Consider the following 23,363-nt stretch of genomic DNA (forward strand, 5'->3'; position numbering starts at 1 on the left):
CGTAAAGTCACATTGTACAGTTAGCTGAGGTACCTGGATTCCAAATGATTTAATTCCATAATGATGGTAGTATTTCTCAAACATGGAAGAGGCACCAAAAGTGGAGTCTTCACTTCCAGTATCACAAATGGAATAAGGAACTATGGAGTTTGTTAATGCTGTCTAATCAGGTCGCTCACCTGGGCCCTCTTGACACTGAAATCTACTCCAACCCCTTCTGCTTTCACAGCAGAGGAAAGGGATTGCAGCACTTCCCCTCTCATGGATTTACATAATTGTAAAGCATCAATGATGCCATTGCTTTTTCAAAATGATTGTTGGAAAGTGATTAGTTAGCTACTACAAGTCCCAGAATAAAATACATCTGTATACTTCCTGCCTTTACAAATGTCTGAGAACAGACAATGGACTGGAGAAACATCTGAGAGAAGCGGGCGAACATCTGCTAGATCAATAGCCCTTACAGAATTACCCTCCTTAGAAGGCAAACCCTAAATGACCCAGAGCGAGAATTTTTTTCATAAAGAGACTGAAACAAAGGAGACAGTGGTTAAAAAGTACTTTCAAAATTATAAGAAACTGTCCAAATGAGAGCTTCTTTGTTTAAACAGTTCATTAAAAGACCCCCTAGGCAGGGTCTTCAGTATTTCTGGGGTAGTGAAAACATAAAGGAAGATGCCTGTGGTTTCAACATGTAGAGGAAAGAACTGAGACCTATTAAAAAAGTAGAAAAGAAAAAAATTGTTTGAATGAAAGATCCTAATCTATGACTATCGTTGGAATGATCTATGCATTGAACAAGCCTCTGAAATGTTCTCTACAGTCCTTTGACATTGCAGCCTCCGTATCAGAGTCTTTCCTATTTGAGTTTTGGAGTTTAGGTCATAGAGACAACCTAGTTTCAGGAAAGTAAACATTCTATCCTACTTCTGACAGTGGGAACCCCAAGGGAACTCAGCGGGCACATACTGATGGGGAGCCTAGAGAGGGCTGATGGGACAGGGGTGAGGAATGTAAACAGCAGGAGCATATAACAATGTATGCAATAAGGTTGCCTTTCTACAGTTCTTCTAAATACTGTGATGGCCAGGAAATAATTATGATATCCCGAGTGATCTAAAAACAGTAAGGACATGTGGTTACCAGTTACTTTTCTAAAGCAACTTTCTTGTGGTGCACAGAGATGTAGATTGCATACACACACACACTCAGCTAATATTTATATAGCTTTTAATATGTGTCAGTTATTTGGGAGTCTTTTTCCAAAATGCTGAGAATAATACGGGTCTCAACTGAGGCTAAAAGCTTAATAGAGATGGGGATTGCTTCAGTGATTTATTGCAATATCAACCACGTCCCAAACCTAATGACCATTTATAATCTCTCACAATTCTGTGTCTGGCTGGCCTCAGCTAGGCAGTTCTTCTCTTGTATGTGGTATTGGGTGGGGCTTCTTCTGAAGGCACAATGAGACTGTAATGTCCAGGGTGACTAGCAGTTGGTGTGGCATCAGGTAGAGCTCAACTGGGCTGACACCCAGAGCTCCTTGATTCTCCTCCTTGTGGCCTCTCTACGTGGATTAAGCTCCACACAGCATGATGGCTGGGATTCCAGTAGAGTTCTAAGAGAATGTGGGAGTTGAAGATCAGTTTAAAGCCTAGCCTCAGAAATTTACAGTGGCACTTCTGCTGTTTCTTATTGGTGACAGGGTATAACAGGACAGCCAAGATTCAAAGTAAATGGAAATAGACCACATTTTTTTGTGTGTGTGATTAGAGGCAAAACAAACAAAAAAATAAATTATGACCATCTTTAATCTACACCACATAGGAAGGAATATATACTTGGGATGAACTTTAGAAAAGGAAGTGCCTTATCAGCAAATCGCTGATCAGGGTTTAATTCTATGTGTGTGTATTGGTTTGAGGTGGCTGTGGGGGGGATTTTATTTTAACTTCTTACATATTCCATGGGCAGTTTTAAAGGCATTGAAAGGTCCGTGATCCATGTGTAAAAATCTAAACTGTGTGGGCTCTGTTTACAGAGAAAGCCAAGGTACCTGTCCCTCATGCCTGTGGGTTTGTGGTTGGGGGTTCAGGGCTGTGGCTCTCCTTTGCTTCCATGCCAAGGCTCTAGGCAGTGCCTCCATCATCAAGCACAAGGGGATCCTGTTCAGAGGGGATGATATTGATCCTAGCACAGGAATTGTAGGGAACATGAAATAAATATCTCAATTTTCATTTTCCTAATTTTTGTTCTTTCTATTTTTGACTCCTTATTACACATGAAGATCATGTTCCCAATTCCTCATAATACTAGTCTTTGTATTAGATCTTGTATAGTATAAGAGCTTAGTCAATACTTTTTGATTGATTGAATGTATGCGTACTTCTAAATCTAAAGAAGAGTTTTCTACTTTCATTTTTGTGGTGTTTTTGATTATTCATGATAATACATACTGAATCCATGGTAGAAATGAACTGAAAAATCACAATTTTGTTTATGTACAAGTTCAGTTTGTTTTCCTTGGATACAGCATCTATTTTTCCATAGCTATTATGAGCTATAACGACCATCCTCAGCACTGGCCCAAAGCTATACTATTGGTTATAAGGGGAATGTGGTAGGAATACGAATGATTGGTGGGACTCAAAATGCCACAGTAGAATGTTTGTGTCATCTTTGTATTCAAAGGAATAGATACATATTCAAAGGAATACACACTCCTATATGTATGCATGGTGATAGATAGATATTTACATAATGTCTTGAGGATAATGATCATCCAGGAAATATTCGTTAAATTATCTGAACTGAGCTACCTATTTGCCTTCAGTTAAGTCACATCACAAGAAAGGTGATTAACCTCTGACTCAAGAATTAGAATACTGAGCTTTGGTCCCATTTCTTACTCTGAATAAGTCATAAAGAAATGCCTCACTTGTCCATAGGTCATGTTTCCACTCACCCCATCCACACAAAGCAGTTGAAATTAGTTAAGCAGATTTCTAAGAAGCAAAAGAACTTTCACAAATCATATGCCCTTTCACCTTTTGGTGAGATACAACACTACCTTCAGAACAGAGGAGACTTAGTATGGCTAGTAAGGTTAAGCTTCTTAGGAGAGATCGTTAGAAGTAATGGAACGGTGAAGGTTTCGGTATATGGACAATGCAGTATAGTGGTTAAAATCTATGGTAACACAATGCATAAGTAGCAGTTGCAAGTCCAAATTTGTATTACCTCTTTGGCCTCAATTTCCTTATATGTGAAATGGGGATACTTCACAGGGTTTGTATAGTCTTTACTTCACATGGCATAGCACCATGAAACAGAACAAACCAAATTACACTTAATTATATGGAAAAGTCACATATATGAAATAGATAATTTTCTAAGATTGGAAAAATGAGTCATCTCTCTATATATCTACATTTCTATATTTTATGTTGAACCTGGCAGAAAAAAGTACTAATTCTGAAATTCCAATGACATGCATACAAGATGCATAAATTCAGCTCATCTCTGAGCTCCATAGAGAAGGTGGTATCATAAAATGCATAAACATGGGGCGCCTGGGTGGCTCAGTCAGTTAAGCAGCTGCCTTTGGCTCAGGTCATGATCCCAGGGTCCTGGGATCGAGCCCCGCATTGGGCTCCCTGCTCAGCAGGGAGCCTGCTTCTCCCTCTGCCTGCCTCTCTGCCTACTAGTCCTTCTATCTCTCTGTCAAATAAATAAATAAAAAATCTTTAAAAAAATAAAATACAATGCATAAACATGCATTCAGACAAACACACTCAGATACACATGCACACACATGAAATTGTTACCATCTCGGGAAATATGAAAAGAAGGAGCCTAGAAACTTTTGTTTACTCATGAGTTTTCTTCATTTTCTGCAGACAGAATAATAATCGAAGAGAGGAACTTTCACTGTTCTCCCTGTCTGAAATGCTAAAGCCTGGAGGCCATCCAAGTTCTCCTTTCGGGTTTTGACAGTTATTTGAGAAGTGGCATAGGAGGGTAAGTAATCACAGCAGGTTCTAAGGAAGGAAGAACCACCTGAATTGCTATTCCAAGGTAGTAAACAGGATTCAGGCAACTTCTGAGAGTCAGATAACTTCTAAGAGAGTAAACCCAAGACTGAAGTGGGATGTGTAAGCCTTGTTCTGTGTGCTTCACTCTGCTATACTGTTGACCAATTATTTTTCTCTTTGGACAGTATGTACAGTTTTTGCCTCTTGAGCTAGGTTATTTTAGGCTCAGGTTGCAGGAGTGGGTTAATGAAAACTTTCATAAGGTTGGAGAATCAAGGTTGGGTTGGGACAAAGATGAATTTAAGCTTGGATAGTGAAACTGAGAGAGCAGGACAAGTGGAGTTGCTGGACATTTTGCATTATTTGTGTGTTCAGCACAGGTTGCAATCCTCATGTAATTGGCAAATCTCTATAAAGAAAAGGCTCAAGTCATGGTCTTAGTCTAGACTCTATATCTGCACTTTGCAGTATCATAGCCACTAGCCACATGTGTCATTCGGCACTTGAAATGTGGCTAGTCCAAACATATATATCTGTAAGTGTAAAATGCATACTAGAGTTCAAAGATTTAGTGTGGAAAAAAGGATAGAAAACATTACTAAATTTTTATATAGTTTGCATGTTGAAATGATAGTATTTTGGATATCTAGGGCTATCAAATTTTTAGAATTTATTTATTTATTTTACATTTTAGTGTGGCTACTAGAAAATCTAAAATTACAGATGTGGCTCACATTATATTTGTGGGGAATATTGCTGTTCTACATAGTGGCAGACTCAAAATATAGGTAAGACTTATCCAGCCAGCTAATGAGTCTCCTAATTGTCACATCCCTTCCAGGAACCTGTTTTCCCGACTGTAACATAAGGAATATTGGTAGTAGATAGGAAAAAGTTAGAGTTTGAGGGGGGAAGTAAGAAAAGTAGATAGGGGAGGAAGTAGGAAAGTGGGTAAGATAAGCAACTATATATATATATACACACACACATATTTCACACACATATAAATATATATAAATTGTATACTATATTTACATATATATAAATATTTACAGTACTGTTTTAGAAATAAGAAAAAAAAAGGAATAGGAAAAAAGGAGCAGAGAGCAGGTACACTTAAGCTATCTGTTAGGGAGGGAGGATTAAGATGTGGATGAGCATCTGATGAATTTGTGTCCAACTGCTGTGCTATATTTCAAAATTATCATTGGTATAACTGAGGTATGGAGTATTGAGTGGTCTTGAATACACCTATGAATGCAGATAGAACATCCTACCCCCACCCCAACCAAATCCTGAGTTATGCTAAGGTAAACAGATTTATAAAAGTTAAACTTCTCCATATCAAGCATCTGAGATATTCTGCATCTCTTGAGTCACTGAAAGGCCAAAATCACTTTGGACATTAAAACAGGTCATCTCTAAACGTGTTTTTAGTTCCAGTAGTCTATGCTTGATTTTCTTTGGGCAGGACTGCATCCAATACCATGGAGAACTTACTAAGAGCATGAGTGGGGATGAAAAGCATAGATTCTTTCAGAAAGACCTAGTTTCAAAGAATAGCACCATGGATAACTCAAATAAGAAAACAAAAAACAAACTATAGAAATTGGAAGAGAGGAAATATTTTCCCTCTACCTGACATCTGTCTATTTTCTCTCATTCTTCTGAAATTAATTCACTTTAACAGCCCAGCTATCCCAGGCTAATAGTTGTGGAAACAAAATCTCAAAAAAATTAACTTTCCTAGTTACGTAAAGACGACGGTGATGGACTTGGGACTCTGATTCTAAGGTCCAAATTGTTTACTTGCTAAGGCAAGATATATAAGGCAGAGAAAATTTTAGCTGAAGAGATCTCCTCCTTGGCAAACTTCTCACTATCTTAAAGGGCCAGAGCTTTAGAAATTGGCATTTCCTTTAAGAGAGAGCTCTAGTAAGAAGGTTAAGAGGATAGTTGAAGATAGGTTAACTTGATTAACATTTCAGCTCAGGTTTTTTTTTTTTTTAATTTTTTTTTTTATTAACATACAAAGTATTATTTGTTTCAGGAATACAGGTCTGTGATTCATCAGTCTTACACAATTCACAGCGCTCACCATAGCACATACCCTCCCCAATGTCCATCACCCAGTGCCCCCCATCCTTCCCACCCCCCTCCACTCCAGCAACCCTCAGTTTGTTTCCTGAGATTAGAGTCTCTTATGGTTTGTCTCCCTCTCTGGTTTCATCTTGTTTCATTTTTCCCTCCCTTCCCCTGTGATTCTCTCTCTTGTTTCTCAGATTCCTCATATCAGTGAGATCATATGATACTTGTCTTTCTCTGACTGACTTATTTCATTTAGCATAATACCCTTTAGTTCTATCCATGTCATTGCAAATGGCAAGATTTCATTTTTTGATGGCTGCATAATATTCCATTTGTGTGTGTGTGTGTGTGTGTGTGTGTGTGTGTGTGTGTGTGTGTGTGTGTATACACCACATCTTTATCCATTCATCCGTTGATGGACATCTAGGCTCTTTCTATAGTTTGGCTATTGTGGACATTGCTGCTATAAACATTGGGGTGCATGTGCCCCTTTTGATTACTACATTTGTATCTTTGGGGCAAATACCACTAGTGCAATTTCAGCTCAGGTTTTTGTGAGTTACTTAACCTCTCTGAAATTTACTGTCCTCATCTTGGATATGATAATAATACCTTCCTATTTTGTTGTTATATGCACACATAAAAAAGCTGACACGTGTAAAATGCCTAATAGAATAACTGACACATAGTAAACAGTGTTAACTGGTATAATCCTCAATGGCCTAGGAGGATTTAGCTATCCATTAACATTACTCACTGTTGAAAGTTGAAGTTCCTTGGGATCCAATTCTGAAATGGAGAGAAGTTTTCAGGAAACTTATGGAGTGCAGTTGCTATCAGCTTTTGAAGGGAGCAGGATTGGGCAGCATTGGGAAGGAAGCAGGCTTTGTCAGAGGGAGAAGTTATGTTGTGATAAAGTTTCCATCCAGATTTCTGCTGACCTCAGAGAGCTCTGACCCTGAGATGGCTGTTGAGAGTTTTCCAGAATTAGAGTAAAGGGCTGGGCCTTTAGCCTTACATTAACCAGTCAATGGATGTTGTTTGTGTTGGCGAAGGGGTGCATCTTTGAATAAGGCACTCTCTTTAAGGAAGCAACTCTTGAAGAAAGCTCCTGCTAAGCAGCACTCCCTGTAGCCAGGAACTAAGGTCTTCTGAAAGAACACTGGGCAACACATGGCACCATTCCCTACACTCATCATGACCGGTGCTATCACTTGGCAAAGAGCACACAGTATCCTGGAAGGCAGTATTGTCTGCTGGGTTTTGAGGGGGTATACACTTGGAGTTAACATGTTAGATGTGTTACTGATAAAGGTGAATTGAAGAAAGTAGAGTTATTTCGTTCAGTAATCACCCTGTCTGATATGCCTCCTCTCTGGAACTGAACATATTCCTGAAACTGTAGGCCTCCCTCTACAGTGTCAGGGGCAGACATTGCCTGGAACGCACACCCCTGGACAACCAGAGGACACCCGTGTCCTGAGGGCAGTCCATGTGGAAAGGGGAAACATCGCCAGAAGCAACTGGGCCTTATACACTCAGTGCCTTCTCCTCATTTCATCAGAGGTCATGGAAGAAAGCAGAAAGTATTTCCATGCCCTTCTCTCACGGGGAGAAGAAAATGAGAACATCTCTCATTCCACAAAAATGAGGAGTGGGCTTTAAGCATTCCTTCTTAATTCTGCTGCTTCCCTGGCTACTTGTGGTGCCCTGCCCCCGCCCCACCCCCAGGCTTTGTGTCTTCAAAATAGCTCAACAGAACATGTTATCTTCACTGGTACCTTCTAACAAGGTCCTTCTGTCCCTGAGGCTAGCTTCAGGCTTGTCAAAAGAGAACGTGTAGTTATGAGTCTGAACTTTGTAGACATGCAGTACATTTTTTTTATTTCCCACATAGCACATAGTTTAAAGACACATATTCAACAAGATTAATTATGAAAAATATGATAGTCTTCCCACCCCCATTCAATTACTCCTCCAGAAATTGGCAGCTTTCAGATATTTTTGCTTTCCTTTGTTATCTGCAATCATGTTAATACCACACTTAAATTGACGCTTCTTGTTTTACCACTTAAAGCATTATCTGTTGACTTCCCATTGTGGAAGAGAAAGTGCTAGGGTGTGTTTCTTTTGTTTGTCTGTTTGTTTGCTGCTCACCTTCCACATGTTCACTTCTCACCCCATTCTACCACCAGAAGATCATGACTTAGTATTGGCTAGATCAGAATTACGACTGTGTCAGTGTTATTCGCAATGAAGCCATGCATTATATCATGACCACTTTTTCTTTCTTGCAAAGCTTGTTTCTCAGGAATTAAGAATATTTTTTTTAATATGTTTAATGTTCCATGGTCTTCCCACTAATTCATCATTAAGCTCTTATCTATGTTGTATAAATCTCTTCTCAATATGTTAAAACACATCATGTATCATATATTTGGTCACTTTTCATCTTCTTGAAGAATATCTTGGTTTTTGTTTTTTGGGGTTTTTTTGTTTTGTTTTGTTTTGTTTTGTTTTGTTTTTGGTCCCTCTGACCTGTTCCAATCTGAACAGGTTTATCTCTAGGACTGAGAAACAGCTTTTATTACCACATCTCCTCCCATTATCAGGTTGGGGATTTCCTTTATCTGCCTTGATTCCTAAATCCGATGTCTTTTCATTTGTGGTTTACTTATTTAGGTGTAACACCGCTTCTAGCACTTTCCTGAGAAAGGGTATATGGAAGACAAATCTATGACATTACATGTCTCAAAATGCTTTTATTTATACTCCTATTTCAGTGAGAGTTTAGCTGACTAAAGAATTCAAAATTGGAAATAATTTTCCTCAAAGTTTTGAAGGCTTTGTTCCTTTATCTTATAAATTCAAGTACTACATTTGAGAAGTGTGAAGCTTTTCTTATTCTCCATGCTTTGAAGTAGCTTGCTTTTTTTTTCTTTTATCTCTTCAATTTTCAGATTTTTCTTTTTTATTCCAGTGTTCTAAAATTTCATGATGTTGTGCCTTGTAGTATATTTTATTCATTTTTGCAGGGGACTTGATGATACTGTTCAGTCTAGGAACTCAGATAATCATGTCTAAGAAGCTCTTCTGAATTATTTTATTCTCTATTTTTATTGTTTATATATGAAAACTCTTGTAATAATCTTAACCTAATTTCTTAATTTTTTGTTTTTACTTTCATTTCTATTCACTGGTCCCCAACCCCTCTTCCACTTTCTGAAGGATACCCACAACTGTTCGCAGCTGTGTGGTTCAGTCCATTTACTTGGTTTTTAATTTTTTCCTTCTTGCATTCATTTTCAGCTATTCCTTTTCCTCTGGTTATCCTCTCTGTCTGACTGTTACTATTTGGGGGATGCAATATTTTCTTTTAGTTCACTAAGGATATGATTAGTGGTTTTTTTTTTTCTTTTTTAAGTTTTGCTCCCTTAGATGATTTTTTTTTTTGTTTCCGCCAATGTACTTTTACTCTTTGTTTTGTTCTTTGTCTTCTGCATGCTATTTTCCTTGGGTTTCTTGGTCTTTTTTTTTTTAACTACATGTTCATTTAAGAGAATGACACAAAAAGCCTGATTAGGTGCTAATCAGGTGTGCATGTTGGTGGAACTGGTAAAGCAATTCACTGGAGGTTTAAGTTTTTTCTCCTGGACTGAGAATTTTATGCCTGGATTGTATAATTCTGGCTGCCTACAGTCTTAGAGCCTTGTGGGAGGAGAGTAGCACATCAAATCTTTGCTCTCAACTCTTTCTGGTCTTTTACCATCCCTAGCTCCAATCCGATAGCATGCTATGGGAGGAAAATTGCACAGCTGATTCAAGAGGAGAAGGAAATCTCTGACCTAAGTAGATGAAAAATCTTTTACGTAATTTTTTTCTCTCCGTCCGTTCTAGATGGCTGGTTTTGGCAATTCTTAAGCTTACAGGAGACTTTTTTGGTGGGAGGTAAATTGGATTACTCCTCTGTTTTCTGTACTAGCAGTTGAGTGTTCAATATGCTTACATCTGATAAGTTAGATTCGCTCATTCTTCAGCTTTCTTGTTGCAGCATGTGGTTATTACCCTCCTTTCTCCCATTCCTTTTGTATTTGGGGGGCAAATAGTCCTCTTGCTGTTGTTTCAGTTGGGTTTCTAGACAGGTAGCTGAGACAGATGTAAACACATTTGCTCAATAAGGCTGTCTTTAACAAAAATGTCTTCTTATTACATCAGTGCTGTACCCTCGCCAGATGCATGCATTTATTCTCTTGTCTTTATGTCCCATACATTCATATCTTTGTGTTTAGTAAATATGTGTGTGCACAAATCTGGACATTATGTGAGTCTTTTAAAATTAATATACAGAACAGAGATTTGATTTCCAACTGCTATCTCCCTACAAACTATCCAGAACAGGTCTTACACATTTCATCTTAATGACTACTTTAGACCCAAAATAATTTTTATTGATAACAGTAATATGGTAATTCATTATGGTATGCTGTTATCCAAGTGCTAATTAAAAGGAAAGATAGCTGAAGGATAAAGGAGGGCTTGAAAGCACATCACACAAAAGTTCCTTCCTAATATATTTCCTGTCTATCACACTTATTACTGCAGGGTGGGTTGACAGGTTAATTATGTACTAGGCAGGAGAGCTGGTACAGAGGATGTTACAATCTCAAAAGCAAACACTTATAATCATTTTATCTAAATATAAGACAAACTCACCTTGATGAAGGATTGCATTTAGTGATCATATGTAAGGCCACCTCCCTACCTATAGATTACAGACGGCACCTTGTTAAATGTTATACCCTAGAGTTAGTACATAAATGCTGACCCTGCAGCAGCCAGCTATAACTCATATCTGGGAACTCTGTCAAAATTTGCAAATTTGCTTTATTCTTTCACGGTTGAGGATTCTGCTTTCCCTATTTCCTTTTCCAAGCCATAGTTTTTAAGAACATTGTCCATCTGATATTCATAAACATATCAGTGAAAAGTACTCTATTCAGAGTGCATGTTTATTTTATAATGCGAGAGCTTATTATTTCACTTAGGGAGGACCTTTGCTTCATGAAAGAATCTTCCATTAACATCCTGCTGGTGGCCCCCATCTTCCTCTGTCCTGTACTAAGATATATCTGGGCTAAGAAGCTCATCTCTACCTTGGAAAGCTCATTGTACCATTTAAGATTCCCCTTAGAAAGTTATAGTTGCTGTTGTTTTACTTTATTTTAGATTGAGAAGGGGACTTCCTTGTCTTTTCTTTCCAGTGACGTTAATTCTTACTTTCCGGACTTAGGCATCGACTCTCAACATTTTTCCCAGGAAAGTTTTCTAATATCTGAATACAGTTGACACATCTCTTGAAAAGGTGTTTTCTCTTTTGTATCCCTATTCAATTTCTTCCTTTGTTCCTACTTGTCATTTTTCCCCGGAATCTTTTTTTAAGTTAGTTGCCATTCTATGTAAAGTTCTCCATGATCCTCTAAATGAATAGCTCATAACTTAACATAATAGGTCAGATCTATAAATATACAGCTTACAGTGACCCTATCAAATTTGTTATTATGCTTTTTCTGGTACAATTCATGATCCCAATATCTGTGCTAACAGTGACTTTCCATTGTATTGGCTTATAATGAAGCACAGAATCATTCCTGTCCCCCCAATTTACCAACTACTCCCAAATAAACAGGACTTTTCTATTTCCCATCAAGATATTTTCAGACTTCAGAAAAATACGAACAACACACTGCTTTGTGACATTCTCAATTTATGTTCTTTCCCCAAAATTCTACATTTTCCCAAAATGGGTACATTTTTTTCTAAGGTGTAGACTACACTTAGGATTTAATTCAGGGGCGCCTGGGTGGCCCAGTCATTGGGCGTCCGCCTTCGGCTCGGTTCATGATCCTGGGGTCCTGGGATCGAGCCCCGCATTGGTCTCTCTGCTCAGCAGTAAGCTTGCTTCTCCCTCTCCCACTCCCCCTGCTTGTGTTCCCTCTCTCGCTGTCTCTCTCTGTCAAATAAATAAATAAATAAATAAATAAATAAATAAATAAAATCTTAAAAAAAAGAGTTTAATTCACTCCTTTTCACTGTTTAGCACTCAAGATATGGAGAATGTTTAATAATTCTTAATTCATTTCAGTTTCACAATAAGATAAATATTTATGGAACAAATACAGCACCAGGTACAGTGTTAAGTTCTGCTGAGGGACATGTTAGTGACCTAGGAGGACCTAGTTTTTGGGATAAGACAGAATGTGAACAAGTAGCTCTAAGAAAGTAGTCAGTTCTGAGAAGATATATTATAGATATAATACAAAGACAATAAGGCAGGATGGTTCCCCCAAACTTCCACGCCATCTTTAATATGCTATGTCTTTGAGTGGCCAAAATTATACTGTAGGGCCATGAGTTGGTATGATGCTTTGACAAATTTGAATTATTTGACAACTTATAAATGATCATGCCTCCTCTGTAAGCCTACCAGCTTGTTGATACTGTAATGGTAATCATCTGTGAACAAAGCCAAATAAAACTCATTTAGATTTATTAATCTCTAAAGAACAAGAACAATGTCATTCCTTCTCTGATCATCCTTGACCTAAGTACAGTGCTTTGCTCCTCACAGAACATTTTCACTCCTCAGTTCTGTTTGATCCTTATAGTAACATGATGAGGTAGGAAGAATAGAGATTGCTTGTCTCCACTTTGCAGATTAAGAATACTGAGGAGATGTGACTTGCTTGGCTAAAGTGGTAGGACCAGTGAGAGCCATGGTTTTCTGAATCCCAGCTTTTTGATTCTATCAAAAGCCAATCTGAGGGGCAAGCCTATCTGTATGTATGTTGGAAGAGAGAACATTTGGGTGATGCCCGGAACTCAAAGGGGTCATGCATAGCTTGTGAACTTTACTGAGCGAGGACTCAGCACAGATCCAAAAGGCAGATTTGTGAGAGGAAATGCTGGGCCAACCTAATTTAGACCTTCCTTCATGAAAGCTAAGGCATTCAAACCATGTGATGGATTCTTTTTAATATGGTATTATTGTCAGGGAATAGCTTCAATATGCACCGTAAGCATTAAATGCTAAAAATAATAACAGCAATTATAGATTGTTCTGACACCAGAAGAGTGAAATTATACTTCTTAACTGCATTGCCTTCAGCCAATAAAAATGCAAAATCACTTTTCTGGAAACAGTTTCCTCTGTGCTAGATTACCAAGAGATGGCAGCATTCCATCCATCATTCAGCAACTATATATTCCTTGTTGAGAACTAAGATTTCCTCTTTTCTCAATAAAGTGTTGAGAACAAAGAATAAAATTTAAAATATGAATCTGCTTCATAATCACCCGTTGTCACACAGTCATGCAGCTCTCAGTTCCCTACATCTAAGTTCAGGTGCTGATGATACATAACTGTAAAGATTCCAATGATCTATTTTAAAATAATACATGGTAAATAGTTGATGGTAATATACAAAATCCACTGACTAATGATTTGAGAAAGTGAATGGTGATATATGATTCCACCTTGGATGCACTTGAAGCCTTCCACTTGAGGGTTTCCCTTCTCTGCAAAACTTGGTAATCCAAAGTCAAATGTACTGTGTTAATAAAGCCAGGGACCACTCTGTGTTATCCTCTTTGGAGTCTGATATTCTGTTTGGAGTTTGGCACTTGTCAGGAAATGGAAAATTTTAGGAAATGTACCATTACAATCCTCCAATACATGCTAGTTGATGAAAGAAGCCCCAGATATGTGATCATTTCTGGGGAGAGGTGGAAGAAATTCTTTATTAGGGAAGATTGAGTAATGATCATAAAGTTAAGTATTTCTGAAGTTCATATTTCCAGTGCTCAGCTTGTCGTAAAATCTTAAGGTTTTTTTTTTCTCCATAATTATTATTTCATGAGAGAGGTCAATGGAAAAATAATTTTGATACATTTCTCATAACAAAAGTGGATACTTTTAAAGTATATGGATACATTGCTAGTCTCCTTTTTCTCTTTTGGGGGTGGTAATTATATACTTTTTTTTTTTTTATACAAGGAATTGTCTTCAGTTGTCAAATATCACAGATTTGTCCTAGAGTTAACTTGTCAACCAGTGACCTCTGAGAGTGAACTTAGACTTAGTTTTGGAAACTACAGAATCTCTGCTAGGGATCTCCTTGCTTTCTGCTTTTATGGAGGTCATTATAGCCTCACCTGATCAGAGAGCCATGGAGCTGGGAGGCACCTGCATTATTTATCTTCATCTCACTCTTCAGAGATGACTCATTCTTCCCAGAGTTGAAGAAAGGTACCAAAAATCACACAAATTAATGTCAGAGGCAGCCACACCCATTCCTAGTCTCCTGACTTCCAAACCAGCGTATTTTCTACTGTATCATGATACATAAAAAATAAGTTCAGAAAATGACACCTTTGGTTTTTCAGGTGAGCCAGTGCCACTGTCCCCTTCAGGTATCCAGGTTAACTGGATTGAAGGTATTTGAGCCGTCATTAAAAGAAAGTTTTGGGCAAGGAGATGTAACAGAAGGAAGTAATGGATCTCTTCATAGCAAGGGAAGCTGCTAGTGATTCCTGGGTGCTCACTTGGAAGGCATAGGTCCCCTCTCACAAACCAGAGGTCTGAGTGTCCTCAGTTTTTCTCCATGTCTGGGGCAGGAATATTGATCTCTTACAGGAAACTTTGTGCTCCTGTTTCTATACACTCCTAAGAGAGAGGGTCAGCCAAGCAGACGTCAGGGAGCTTGCCAGTTGTTTTCTGAGGATAGGACATTTTCCCTAAGCAAACTGGTACCTTTGATGGGAGGAATATCCTTCTCTTTTGGGGGAGCCTAGGATAGGTTGCACATGGATCAGGGCCTGGGCATAGAGTTGTTGAAAAGTGTCACAGGTACTGTTGCAATCATGGGAGCCTGAAGGATGGCTTTTTTTTTGTGGCTGACAAACAAATGAACAGACTGTCCTTCAGCTTCTGTCAACAGTGCTCCTGGTGGGAACACTCAGTGATATGGGGTGTTATTGGTAGCTCACATAACCTATCTCCTTGGTTTTCATGCATATTCCTGCAACAGGCAGGGCATCGTTGAGAAAGGAGTGGCTTCCTACAAAGCATTTTTTACTTCTACAAAAAAGTCATGTGGAGATATTATCCAAAGGCCTGCATAGGTGGACCTAGTTGTCATTCTCCAAGGCCCCAAATAGGAAAAAAGTATGAACAATTCTTGATAATAATGGCAACCTTTTGTTATGTGTCAGATCTTATTTGGAGTGCTTTTCATATATTTATATTTATTCTCCATAATAACCCTATGGAATTGCTACTATCATTACCTCCATTTTGCATGTGAAACTGAGGCTTAGAGAGATTAAATAACTTCTTGAAGTCACCTAGCTCGTAAATGCTAAAACTGGGATTTGAACTCAGGGAGACTGACTTCAGACTCTGCTCTTAATCATACTGTCCCTGTGCCTGTTTCTGCAACACAAAGACAATCAGGGCGTGAGCCTGGACAACTGCAGAGTTGCTTCCTGGCTTGGAAGTTTCACAGGCTGCCTAATATGGCCATATATGGTGCTCAGTCCTGGGTACAGCAGCCTCCTTGCTGAAGTTGTCCTTCAGATGGCTGCAACGAATCCACTAGAAGTGAAGCTGCTACAGAACAGGTCTGGGCACTGATGTGGAAAGGTGATCCGCCTTGTCTTGCCCTCTAATGAGACAGATCTTATGGGCATTGATTTTCCAGCAAGCCCCAGAGTCAGTCTGTGGGCAGACTTAACTGTTGGAGTCCATCAAATTTATCTCGTTTTCATTTATTGCTGGAAATAGAAATGTAACTCTGATTTACGCTTCTCACAGAAAGTAAACTTTTCAGCCATTGGTTTCCAAAGAACTTCCTTTAGGAAATAGTCTCATGGAAACATTCACCCAAGAACTTTTCTCCACCTCCCCACCTAGTTCAGTCTGGACTAAAGAGAGACCCCCATAACATCTCACTCCCGTTTTAACCTCTGGAGCTGCTCACCACTTTCTCCACCCCAGTAGTTTTGATCTGGCCTATGCTTCAGGGTCTCTAGCTGCCCATTTTTCTTCCATAATGTTGAGGTGAGTCTACCTGTTCATGAATCCCTTAGTTGCAGAAGTTTGCCAAGGTAAATTCTGCCATCTCTGTATTTTATTTGTAACCATCTTTGGGGATCCTTAGAAAGAACTAATGCCTCTGTACCCTAATATTAACAGCATGGCTTATCTCCAAATATATAAAATGGTTTGCAAGAGGAATTTTACTACTATGCAAAGCTTCCAGAGACCTAGGAAATATTTTATGGCAAAAAGTTGACAAAAGTCTTAGGAACCCCTTAATTACTGAGTGTCAGCAATGCAGTAGAAAATGATGCCATTTGTAGGAGTACGGAGTAGAGGCCACAGCCTCGGACAAGAGCCAGGATGACTAAAAGCATTAGGGCAAATGGCTAGGTCATAAACATACTACCCACCTTCCTTACTTCTGTGTCTTTGGACTTAGGGCAGCCTTAATTCATGCTGTATGCTGTGCATGGACAAAGGAGAGAAAATTAACCATGTAAGTCAAACAAATCCATTCCTAAGATACATTTACTTCCTCAGTCACTCTAGGGGTTCAGTCATAAGGCTCCGTACATCCTAGTAGTGCTATCACTGGCTAGAAGAATTCATTTGTTCTGTTAGATTCTATTATCTTGGCAGGTGACTGTGGTTATCCTGCCCTTGAAGAAGATGATAAAAGGACCTCCATCAGACTATGCGCTTTATTTTAATAAAAGAGTAGTATCATTTATTGACACTCAATATGAGTCAATAACTACAGAAGTTTTAATCATATTATCTCATTTAAATAAATACATACATACATACATATACACATGCATACAAACATACATACATACATACGTTGTGAGGTAAGTAGTATTAATTATCCCCATTTTACTTGCCCAAAGGCATGTTGCTAGTAAGGAGAAGAGCAGAGTTTTGAATCTGGCAAATCTGCCTAAGAGGTCTACACTATAAATGGTTACGCTTCGCTCTGTGTCTTCTTGGGGCTTTAATTTTGTCCTGGAGTATAGGCCCCACATGTCTTGTCCTTTACATCCTTGAAGCCCGAAACATGGAAAGTGCACAGGAAATACTTAATGGTATTGACAGATTGGATTTAATGGCCCTTCTCAATGAAGTCCTCCCTGACTTGATGTATAGTTACAGATGAAATGGTGTTTAGACTGCATTCTACTCCTTTGACTCTGCTTGGCTAGACTTCATACCATATTTGTATTTTCTGTATAATGGTATTATATGCAGACTATAAGTTCCTTAGGAGTAGGGATTTTGTCTTTTGCTTCATTTACCAACTAAGTCTTTCGAACAGGGATGACCTCACAATGGGTGTGTGTAGGTGAATATATACATATACATCATTATATTCAAAGATGACATTGACTTAATGGATAAAGCATGCCTTGGAATGTGTCACAGAAAATCATGGGGGGCCCGACTTCCTCAGAATGAGTGATCTACCATATGGTTTCATTTCCCTCTGTACTGTGCCTTTTGTAGTACCTGGTGTATTTTACAGTAATTGCGTCTATTCACTTTTCTGTCTTCCTTGCTGGACTATGATCTCTAGAAAGGCAAATACCATTTATCCACAGAACTCAGCACATGATTGCTCATTAAATATTTGAGGAATGATTGAAAGTACTTATCTATGGTTATCCACATCTTCAGATGCTAAATACTAAGTGTGAGTCATTTGGATTGGAAGAACTAAAGCACAATCCTGAGACCTGGGGTTGTCAAGCACACAAAACCTTCAGAAGTAGATGGAAGGTGTGGCGTTCTCAACAACAACAACAACAACAACAACAACAACAACAACAAAACAGAATGATTTAATTCTGTGTGGAAGAATTTTGAATGTTCATCTTTCTGATCAATTTTTGTAAGTAGCAATTAGAGAATAGGAGCCCCAAATCCTGCATATGACACCGACACTGAAGTCCTCCAAATGCAGCGGACTGAGCCTTCCGGGAGTATAGGTCCTGACTTATTCAGTACATAGACATGATTAAGACAGAGTCTGTGGAGTTTGTGGGCCACAGGTGAAGGTCACTACCACAGAGGAGCAAGATACAAATTGAATTTGACAGATATTAATGGCAGAGCCATGTGTTTGATTCCTGGAATTCCACAGTTCAGAGAAAAGCTGGAGAAACTTCTTTTTTTCAAGCTAATAGTAGATAAAGAGTTTAATAGGCCTCCCTCCATCTATACAGAACTCCGGTCAGGCTGTGAATGCTTTTTCTCCTGTAACACAGATCCCTGCAGGAACTAGCTGCTTGCTTAGAAATGGCAGCACCAGAAAAAAGCTGCTCTAGGCCGAATAATTATTTCATGTGTGATCCCTAAGTCTAATACCAAGTGAGTGAAGCAAACCCTTTAGTAAAACAAATACATTAGGCCGATAGGAGCAAGGAGACAAATAGGAAGAGGCAGCCAATTCTCCTGCGAGGCAGGAACCAGGCACCAGGGAGGGTTGCCAGAGGGCATCTGCCCCGGCTAACAACAAAGTCCATCACTGTGTGCGATCTGGGGGTGCTCCTTGCTGTTAGCCAGCACCAGCCCCAACAAGGAACAACACTGAAGGGGATATTAGGGCAGCCCTGCTTCCAGCAAGGCTGTGGGGTTTGGTAAATTGATTTCCATTTTTACTAACTGAAAGCCATTAGCTAATGGGAGAATAATTTCTGGGTGCCATATGGGCATGTGGATATTTTCTAATTTATTTGCTTGAATGTTATCTGTTCCTTTTTATATTAAGACATTTTATTGTAATTACTTATACTGTCCCCCAGCTGAAACAAACAGAGCTTTTTGTTGAAAGATTAAATGAGGATAATTGATGACTCCAGTTCATGTTCGGGGAATCAAAAGAGATATGACACCCACCTTATTTCAGTTATGTTCCAGGAAGCACAGCATGTCAGGAAAGAGTATGGTCTGCAGTATTGATCAAAGGATGGCAGTAAAGCTCAGATCTCATTCATAACCCTAGAGCCGTGGCTGACAAAGCTGGAAGGACCTTAGGGATCAGTTATTCAAAAACTTTCATTTTAGAAACCCAAGGCCTGGAGAAGGGAGGTGACTCTCCCAAGATCACACAGCTATTACAGAGATTTAAAAATGTTCCAGGACTTCTGAAGCTGTTCTGTGAGCTCTCCACTTAACCCCATTGCTCTGCCTCCTCCTTTCACGTGGCCTTGGTTCATTTTCTAGATGTGATGTCATGATTACACTGGTTTCAAAAATAGAAAATGTGCTACAATACATATGATTTTTTTGTGATAAAAACTTTTAAGATTTACTCTTTTAGCAAGTTGCAGATATACAATATAGTATAATTAACTATAGTCACCATGCTGCACATTATATCCCCATGACTTATTTATTTTATAACTGGAAGTGTATACCTTTTACATGTTTTTGAAGAAAAAAAACAGAGTCAATAACCTACTACCAGGGGGATGTGGTTGATATAGCACTTATGTGGTACAGGCAATTAAAAACGTTCCATCTGCACTTAAAGCTGAGTTTCCCAAGACACTCAGTCCTTGACCTTGCTCTCTGGGCTGTTGAGGGTGAAGAGCAGAAGAGATGCTAGAGTGAAGTTCTTGTCTGATGGACACCTGTCATCTGCTGTCAGGTCAAATTCTCACAGACAGACAGGAATCTCTCTCACTTGCTTGCTCACTTGCTTGCACACATGCATAGTTGTGTAAAATTAAACCAATCAGGTGTTATTTGACAATTGCTAAATAATTGATCCCCTAAATACTATAGAATTTAAGCAAATTGATAGATTTCTTTTCCTTGGAGAAGCATTCTTGGAGTTGGTGGGACTTAAATTGGATGTTGAAAGATGAGAATCTGGATAATAATCAGAGAAGAGAGTACACGATGTAGGACAGAACATGATGTATTGGTGATGGGGTATGGCTGGGATTAGGTTAAACAGTTGGCATTGGACTCGCTGGCCCCAGGGACACGTGTAGTGGCAGAAGTAAAATATGCTTTCAGGGAGGTCCAGGAGATTAAGATTATCAAGGAAACACACTAAGACAGCACACTATAAAGTTGACACTATATACTATATATAGGAACAATGATACTTTTTTTTTTTTTTTTTTTGTCAAGAATTAAACTGCATTCTATATAAAAGAGCTATCTTTCTCTTTGGTGACATAGAGCTATCTCTTCCCTGACTCCCACATCCATCTGGCCCAACCTCTTTCTCTGTCACTCCAAGTCAAATTTAAAGTAAGAAAAAAAATCCTGTAATTGAAGTTGTCTATTTTTTGCTAGTTATATCTGTCTCTTCAGTGCTGCCTATGATTTAATCAAATGTTCGAATAGCTAATAGTGATAGTTTAGGTTAAAACTTTTTAGTATCATTCAACACATATTCAACAAATATTTATTAAGTCTTACTGTATACCTGAAATTGGGCTGGGACTTGGGATTTGAAACAAGAACAAAATAGGGTCTTAGTCATTAAGCAGCTTGAATCTAATAGGACAAATAAATGTTGGAAAATATTCCAGATGTGATATCAGAAATCTGTACAATGAAACCTGGCACATAGGGAGCATTTAATAAATTGTCTGTGGAATAGAAACCCCTCCTCTTGTGCTCTAGACTACCTTCTTGCTTGCCTTTTCAAGGACTTTGCTCCTGTATTTCTCTCCCCTTCCCCCAATTCACTGAAGTTTCCCTTTGTATAAGATCAGTTCATTAGCATATAAACACATTCTGATCATTCCTACCTAAAAAGTAACATAAGCAAACACATCTTTTGACCTCAAATCCTCCATCAGCTCTTGTCATCTTCCCACTTTATAACCATTTCTGCTTCTTCACTGCACATCCTATCTCAAATCTATTCCAAGGAGACTTCATATAGTACTCACTCCTTCATTAACACTTCTACTGTAAGAAGCATTCTTTATCCTGTTGTCACCAGTCCTAGTGACTTCTCTCCTCTTTTTTTTTTTAATTTGCCAGTTTCTTTTTTTTTTAATTTTTTAAATTTTATTATGTTATGTTAGTCGCCATACATTATATCATTAGTTTTTGATGTGGTGACCCACGATCCATTGTTTTTGTATAACACCCAGTGCTCCATGCAGTACGTGCCCTCCTTAATACCCATCACTGGGCTAACCCATCCCCCCCCCACCCCTCTAAAACCCTGTTTGCTTCTCAGAGTCCATAGTCTCTCATGGTTCATCTCTCCCTCCAATTCCCCTCCTTCATTTTTCCCTTCCTTCCCCTAATGTCCTCCCTGCTATTCCTTATGTTCCACAACTAAGTGAAACCATATAATAATTGACTTTCTCTGCTTGACTTATTTCACTTAGCATCATCTCCAGTCCCATCCATGTGGATGTAAAAGTTGGGTATTCATCTTTTCTGACGGCTGAGCAATATTCCATTGTATATATGGACCCCATCTTCTTTATCCATCATCTGTTGAAGGGCATCTCGGCTCTTTCCACAGTTTGACACTACAGATAAAAGGCTGGTATCCAAGATCTATAAAGAACTTCTCAATCTCTACACCCAAAAAACAAATAATCAAGTCAAAAAATGGGTAGAAGACATGAAAAGACACTTCTCTGAAGAAGACATGCAAATGGCTAACAGACACATGAAAAAATGTTCATCATCATTAGCCATCAGGGAAATTCAAATCAAAACCACATTGAGATACCACCTTACACCAGTTAGAATGGCAAAAATGGACAGAGAAAGAAACAAAAAATGTTGGAGAGGTTGTGGAGAAAGGGGAACCCTCTTACACTGTTGGTGGGAATGCAAGTTGGTACAGCCACTTTGGAAAACAGTGTGGAGGTGCCTCAAAAAATTAAAAATAGAGCTACCTATGACCCAACAATTGCACTCCTGGGTATTTACCCCAAAGACACAGATGTAGTGAAAAGAAGGGCCATATGCACCCCAATGTTCATAGCAGCAATGTCTGCAATAGCCAAACTGTGGACTTCTCTCCTCTTACCTTACTTGATCTCCAGTAGCATTCAACAAAATGGACTCTGATTTCTTGGAGCCGTTTTCGCTTGGCATCATGGCACCAGACTGGTTTTCCTCCAACCTGATGTTTGTTGGCTCTTCTCCTTCTGCTCCACCTCCATTTTTACCTCCCATTTTCTCTCTTTGCACTCTCCCTGGGTGATCTAACCCAAATTCTGCTTTTAAATACTACCTATATGCCAGTAACTCTCCAACTGTATCTCTGGTTCTTATCTCTCCCCAATAATGCAAGTATAAATATTCTATTCTGTATTTGACATTTCCGGATGGATGTCATATACATATCTGAAACTTAGCAGAGTGAGTATAATTTTCTTAATTTCCCACTTCACCATTGCTGTGACATAAATTCTCTACCTTTCAGTTTTTTTTGTTTTTTGTTTTTCAAGATTTTATTTATTTATTTCAGAGAGAGAGAGAATGAGAGATAGAAAGCACGAGAGGGAAGAGGGTCAGAGGGAGAAGCAGACTCCCTGCTGAGCAGGAAGCCCGATGTGGGACTCGATCCCGGGACTCCAGGATCATGACCTGAGCCGAAGGCAGTCGCTTAACCAACTGAGCCACCCAGGCACCCATCTACCTTTCAATTTATGGCATCGTCATATACCTAGTTTCTCAAATCAAAACTGAAAAATTATCCTTGGTTCCTCTCATTCCTTCAGTTCCTACATCAAATTCATGAGTAAGAAGTATAGACTGTACTACCTCTGTATCAACAGGTCTCAAATTTCTAATTTTCTTCATTTTTCATTACTACATCATAGTCAAAGCCATTGTTGCTTCTCATCGGAATCAACTGATTTTTCTATTTCCCCTTTTTACTTACTTTCAGTTTTCTGCAACACAGCCTGAACTGTCTTTTAAAATGCAAATCAGATCACTTCCTTGTCCTACTTAAGACCCTCTAATGGCTTCTCATCACAGTTAAAATAAAATCAAAAACTCCTTTACCCTGGCTTATAAAGCCTTCAATGTTAGGTCCCTGGTTACTTTTCCAGTTTCCTCTCATACCAGTTTCCTATGGTATGCTAGTAAATGTTTAAGAACAGGCTCTCTAAATGGGAGCCATTCCCAGTGGAGGAGGG

The sequence above is a fragment of the Zalophus californianus genome, chromosome 8, assembly GCF_009762305.2.
Source record: "Zalophus californianus isolate mZalCal1 chromosome 8, mZalCal1.pri.v2, whole genome shotgun sequence".
Lineage (NCBI taxonomy): Eukaryota > Metazoa > Chordata > Mammalia > Carnivora > Otariidae > Zalophus > Zalophus californianus.